Below are 6599 nucleotides of genomic sequence, written 5' to 3'. Positions count from 1 at the left end.
CTCCGACCACCCTCATCCCCCGGCTCGCAAAACAATTCCGAGCTTTTTCTGCGACCGCGGCCAGTTTTAAGCGTTGTGGTTTTTTTTTTTTTTTTTGGGACCTCTTGCTGGCTTCTGAACGCATTGTCGTGTATTCTTTGAGTGGAAACAGTGACAGAGCTTTCAAATTAGGAATTATTTCCGTTTTCGTTTTCGAAAAGCTATTCGGGTTTTTTGCGAGGGTTGCAGAAATATCGATAAAAACAATATATTTCCTTTCGGATTTTTGATTTTAATAAAAATAAAAACAAATAAAATAAAATTGCGGGTATTAACTAGGGAGTGCGGCAGTATTAAGCTCATGAAGAGGGCTTGAGGGATCTAATTTCTAAAGAATTGCTCAAAAGGTCTTCTCATTTCCTTCGTCCTTATTTTCATCCTTCATCGATTATCGTAAAAAGAAAGAGAACATTTTTTCAAAAGGTTTCAGTTCCGCTCCCCATCATTCGGATCTTATGTACAGTCCTGATGTAAATCGATGTGGATATTGTATACATTTAAATGCCAGCTGCAAGCACATTTTTTGAAAATAATGAATTAGGTAATGATTAAGGTAGGCACATGAAAAGTAGCTGCGCACCATGTGCCATCAAAATCAAGACGCAAAGATAAGAGGGAGGGGAAAAGATGAAAGAGAGGATAAAAAAAATACGACGAAAAGGTACAATATACCACGAATAACGATCGCAAGATATTCGAAAATATAGTCACCTTGCACCCGCTATATTCTTTAACGGAACCGATTAACGTATGCTAATGGTTACCTATTGAAAAACTTACAATTGTTTCTCTTGATAGACTTTTCCAGAACCAGTAGACGATACAAGAACTTATTTACAGATATCTTCTATTTAAGGGTCGCCTTCAATTTTGCAGCATAGGCAACAAACATACCACGGAGCGCAAATAGTTACCTATTCCCTAAAAACACAATTATATAGCTCCATAAATTTTGACTGAACCTATAAATGATGTTGTTGAGGTGATTGATTGGTAGGTATAAGCTGTCTGAAGTTTGCCTTCAATTTTGATGTGTAGGCAACAAACACATCCAGGAGCGCGAATAGTTATCAAATTAGATAACTTCAAGAGCTTTGAAGCTTTGATTGACCTGATGCTATTCATAAATGTTGTCCTTGATGTCGCGCTTTACTTACCTTTCTTCTGGTATCATATGCCATTCTTGAATTGTTTAGGCTCTATTTGAAATTTATATTATTATAAATTTTGAGTTTTCCATTTCATTTTCCGTAAATAAAGGGGTGGAAATCACTAAATATTCTTAAAATATCGAATGAAAGACTTAAAATTTTTGAAAATTTTTGTGGGTATTCTCCTGGGTCTTTCTTCGCCTTTTGGATATTTCTCAAACCTTCCCTTACAGGCCGCCTATATCAACCTCGCACCAGGTGAGTTCATAAATGCGGCACTGAGACTAGTGCCACCATTTCGCCAATACCCAAGTTTCGCATGCCTCTCAGCTTGTTATCTTCCACTGAAAAATAGCGGTACCCTATCCTAGCACTCGCGCAATTTTTTATTTTTTACTTTTTTTTTAAACATTGAAAAATACAAAAGCTGTTGCTGTCTGCTTGATAAATATGTCAACCCTCCGCTAATTATTTCTTTTAGTTATATTTTAGTTCGATATTTGTTCTCTGTTTTCTATTCTCTCTTTTTTCCCTTAAATTTATACAATTTATTCCGGGATTCAACTGCCAGACTGCATGCGCATGGGCGTATTCTATGCGTAAAAATAAGATAGATTGCTTTTAAAAAGTTTTTTCCTTAGAAGTGCTTCCTGTGGCTCCGCAGATTTTCGAACGAATAAACAATTAGTTTTGACGGTGGCTATGAACAAATACTCATGAAACATGGCCATAGCCCTCTCTCTCTCTCTCTCTCTTAACCCATGATTTTTTGAAATTAAATGCATCCATCACCTCAGAAGTACCAGAAACTCAAGTTATAGAGGAGAGTTTCACACCGAGAAAAATTTCCTTGTGGATCAATAAGAATTACTTCTAAAAATGTCGGGATAAGAATCTCTCTTTGAAACAACAGGAAATATGAGACTTCGATATTTGTGAGGCCATGAATGAATCTAGTAGTAGTACGGTGGGTACGATCAAAATCGACGATTTTTTGATTGGAAATTGCCACTTCGGGAGGTCATACTAGATGAAAAAATAAAAGTTTTTGTCCGTAGAACCACTTTCAAATCCGTGCAGGATCCAAGATGGCGGCCGTTAAAGATGGCGGCCAAGCGCTTTTTTGAAGTGCTATATCTCTGTTGCTAATTGTCCGATTTTGATTTTCTTTTTTTCAAGTGAGAGCTAAAAGGGCCTAGAATATGAATAAATTATAACAGATTCAACTTGGCCAACAATTTGTCCAAAATTTTACAAAAAATTTTTTCCTTGAAAATTCCGAAAATTTCAAAGCAAAATAACTTTTAATTGAGCAGGAAAATTGATATTTTCTCTTCAGTAAAAGAGATGGGTCTTGATCTCGCGTTTAATTTGATACCAAAACCATTTTTGTGCTACGAGTAGTTAGCCCGCGAGAGCCATTTAAGTGTCGCGCGATCGGCCGCGGCGCGCGATTTCCACCCCGCGTTCATGGCCACGGGCGCGCTTCACACGTGTAAAACGCGCTGTATCTCTCCAACCGTTCGTTCGATTTTCAAACTTTTGGTCTCGTTTGAAAGCTACTATAAAGACCTTTTCAAATAATGTGCATTTTTACATTTACCTTTAAATAATTTGCCATATTATGAAAAAATACGTGAATTTTTCAATTTCGATCATCTTAACAGCCGTTGATTTTTTGTTTCTGGGCGCAATTAGAGCCCTTTACTTTCTTGAGGTGGATAGAGGATTTTCTGACCTTCAAAACGATACCAAAACCTTTTTTTTGTGACGAATAGAAAACGCGTGAGGACGGTTTTGGTCGCGCGCTCGGGTAGAGGTTCGCCACTTATGCGCCGTGCAACCTCGCGTCGGCCCGCGTTCATGCGCTACAGAACTGGAATATTCGCTGTTTTTTGATCATTCATCGCAAAATTTTCATGAAAATTGTTAATTTTGAAAAATCCTTTCATGCCCTCTTGAGACGAAATGAATACCTATAATAAAAAAATAAATACTCTGGTTAACATGATAAATATGAAAAAATGTATAACGAACTAATTACTATTCCTTAAGTTTTTATGAGATGGAGATGGATGAAACCGCAACAAATTTGATTCTTTATTTGATTCATTACACTTTTAAACGACGATATATTGCCGATAATCAGCATTCTCATGGAATTTTAAGAACGATTTCTACAATTTTCTCGCTTAGAGGCGAACTCTACTATTTAATTAAAATTGATCGCAAAATGATCAGCGGGCTTAGAATCCTTCCCTACAACCAAGTGCATAGTGCACGTGGAAAACTTTTCCGATGCAACAGCGGCGTTTTTCCCTCTTTCGTCCTCAAAGGCACTTCCAGACCCCTGTTTTCAAACCCTGGAAAAATATACCTGCATGTCGCCTCTATTTTTGGCGGTAAATAGAGGTTTTCCTAGCAGACGCAGGGGCGGATATAGGTTTTCTTTGATTAAGCCGTCCTTACTACGAAAAAGCAGCAAATAAGCCCCTGCATCTGCTGAGAAAATTTCTACTTACACCAAAAATAGGGAACTTCATAATTTGCACCCCACAAAAGGTTCATTAAAGCAGCACACTCTTTGCGCTGCTGACCAGGTAAGGTATGTTTGGGAACGCGCTTTGTCTCCAGAAAAAGAAATTCCTGGCCGTGAGGAGTACGAGTTGATCGAAAAGAGAAAAAGCTGGTTACTCATCTGGTCAAATCTTCTTTCCATTTGGAACGACTGTCGGGAGATTGTTAAATGCAATTGCAAGTCTGCCTGCACAAAGAGATGCTCCTGTGTTAAAGCTCAAGTTCAATGCACTTTCATCTGCACGCAATGTTCTGGAGGTGCTCGTATTAGTCATCGCAGTAATAGTTTAACAAAAGTTATTATAAATTGATCGAATTTTGAAAAAATCCTATTCACGCGGAGGACATCATCGATGCCCCCTTAGTGTGCCTTAAATGTCATGCAGGGCGGTTATCGGGCACATTGTGAAAGAGGGGGGGGGGGGGGGTTATCGTGGCTGATATGATGCTCGGATATGAGAGTTTCCTAAAAATTGAAAGTCCGAAGAAACTCTACTACGTGAACTTTTTGGAGTTCCCAGATTCGTTGTTGGGAAGGATTCTAAACACATTGACCTTATAGCGATCAATTTTAATGAGTCAGTTGCGCTGGTTACAGAATCGTGTTTTGACATTCGATTCTTGTGGATCAGCTAAATACAAAGAGATTTGTACGAACAAAAGCTTTCTTCGATCAATATTAACCAAGATATCCAACTTTGAAAAATCCGGTTGATGACGTCATCCAAAGCGGTACCGCTTTGGATACCGCTTGGGTGTCACTACTATAGTGACACCCTTGGTTTCTTCCACCGTGCTCTCATTTTTCAGGCTGACACACAATTTCACTGGTTACTCAACGTGAAACAAAATTGAAACATGCGTGAAACTCGGATGAAAGCAAATTGGAGGAAACTAAGGGTTTCACTTCCTCCGTGGGTGTAACGGCATGAATCGAATTTTTCAAAGCACGATATCTCGGTTAACATTGAACTTTGAGAGTTGCTGTTGGAACAGATCCTACTATTTTTAGCTGCTTTACAAGATTCAAGCATCAGAACACGTTTCTGTGACCAGCTCGACTGATCTAAGCAAGAAATTTGTATAAACCATAGCTAATATTCCACGAGAATGCCGATAATCGCCGTTTTATCCCCATTTTAAAATCGAGATAAATTACATAATGAATCAAGTTTGTTGCGGTTTATCATTCATATCATATCTACCAGCGTAATTAAAGAAAACCTATATCCGCCCCTGCGTCTGCTAGGAAAACCTCTATTTACCGCCAAAAATAGAGGCGACATGCAGGTATATTTTTCCAGGGTTTGAAAACAGGGGTCTGGAAGTGCCTTTGAGGACGAAAGAGGGAAAAACGCCGCTGTTGCATCGGAAAAGTTTTCCACGTGCACTATGCACTTGGTTGTAGGGAAGGATTCTAAGCCCGCTGATCATTTTGCGATCAATTTTAATTAAATAGTAGAGTTCGCCTCTAAGCGAGAAAATTGTAGAAATCGTTCTTAAAATTCCATGAGAATGCTGATTATCGGCAATATATCGTCGTTTAAAAGTGTAATGAATCAAATAAAGAATCAAATTTGTTGCGGTTTCATCCATCTCCATCTCATAAAAACTTAAGGAATAGTAATTAGTTCGTTATACATTTTTTCATATTTATCATGTTAACCAGAGTATTTATTTTTTTATTATAGGTATTCATTTCGTCTCAAGAGGGCATGAAAGGATTTTTCAAAATTAACAATTTTCATGAAAATTTTGCGATGAATGATCAAAAAACAGCGAATATTCCAGTTCTGTAGCGCATGAACGCGGGCCGACGCGAGGTTGCACGGCGCATAAGTGGCGAACCTCTACCCGAGCGCGCGACCAAAACCGTCCTCACGCGTTTTCTATTCGTCACAAAAAAAAGGTTTTGGTATCGTTTTGAAGGTCAGAAAATCCTCTATCCACCTCAAGAAAGTAAAGGGCTCTAATTGCGCCCAGAAACAAAAAATCAACGGCTGTTAAGATGATCGAAATTGAAAAATTCACGTATTTTTTCATAATATGGCAAATTATTTAAAGGTAAATGTAAAAATGCACATTATTTGAAAAGGTCTTTATAGTAGCTTTCAAACGAGACCAAAAGTTTGAAAATCGAACGAACGGTTGGAGAGATACAGCGCGTTTTACACGTGTGAAGCGCGCCCGTGGCCATGAACGCGGGGTGGAAATCGCGCGCCGCGGCCGATCGCGCGACACTTAAATGGCTCTCGCGGGCTAACTACTCGTAGCACAAAAATGGTTTTGGTATCAAATTAAACGCGAGATCAAGACCCATCTCTTTTACTGAAGAGAAAATATCAATTTTCCTGCTCAATTAAAAGTTATTTTGCTTTGAAATTTTCGGAATTTTCAAGGAAAAAATTTTTTGTAAAATTTTGGACAAATTGTTGGCCAAGTTGAATCTGTTATAATTTATTCATATTCTAGGCCCTTTTAGCTCTCACTTGAAAAAAAGAAAATCAAAATCGGACAATTAGCAACAGAGATATAGCACTTCAAAAAAGCGCTTGGCCGCCATCTTTAACGGCCGCCATCTTGGATCCTGCACGGATTTGAAAGTGGTTCTACGGACAAAAACTTTTATTTTTTCATCTAGTATGACCTCCCGAAGTGGCAATTTCCAATCAAAAAATCGTCGATTTTGATCGTACCCACCGTACTATAGTGCTGAAAATCATGGGGGAGGGACTATAGTTATTTTTCAGTAGTTTTGGTCCATAACTGTGCCCAAAATTCAGGGGAATCTACGCTCTTCCGACTGGGAGCGCTTTTACATAAAACTTCATG

The sequence above is a fragment of the Bemisia tabaci genome, chromosome 6 (genome assembly GCF_918797505.1).
Source record: "Bemisia tabaci chromosome 6, PGI_BMITA_v3".
Classification (NCBI taxonomy): Eukaryota; Metazoa; Arthropoda; class Insecta; order Hemiptera; family Aleyrodidae; genus Bemisia; species Bemisia tabaci.
Note: the sequence above shows the minus strand (reverse complement) of the source record.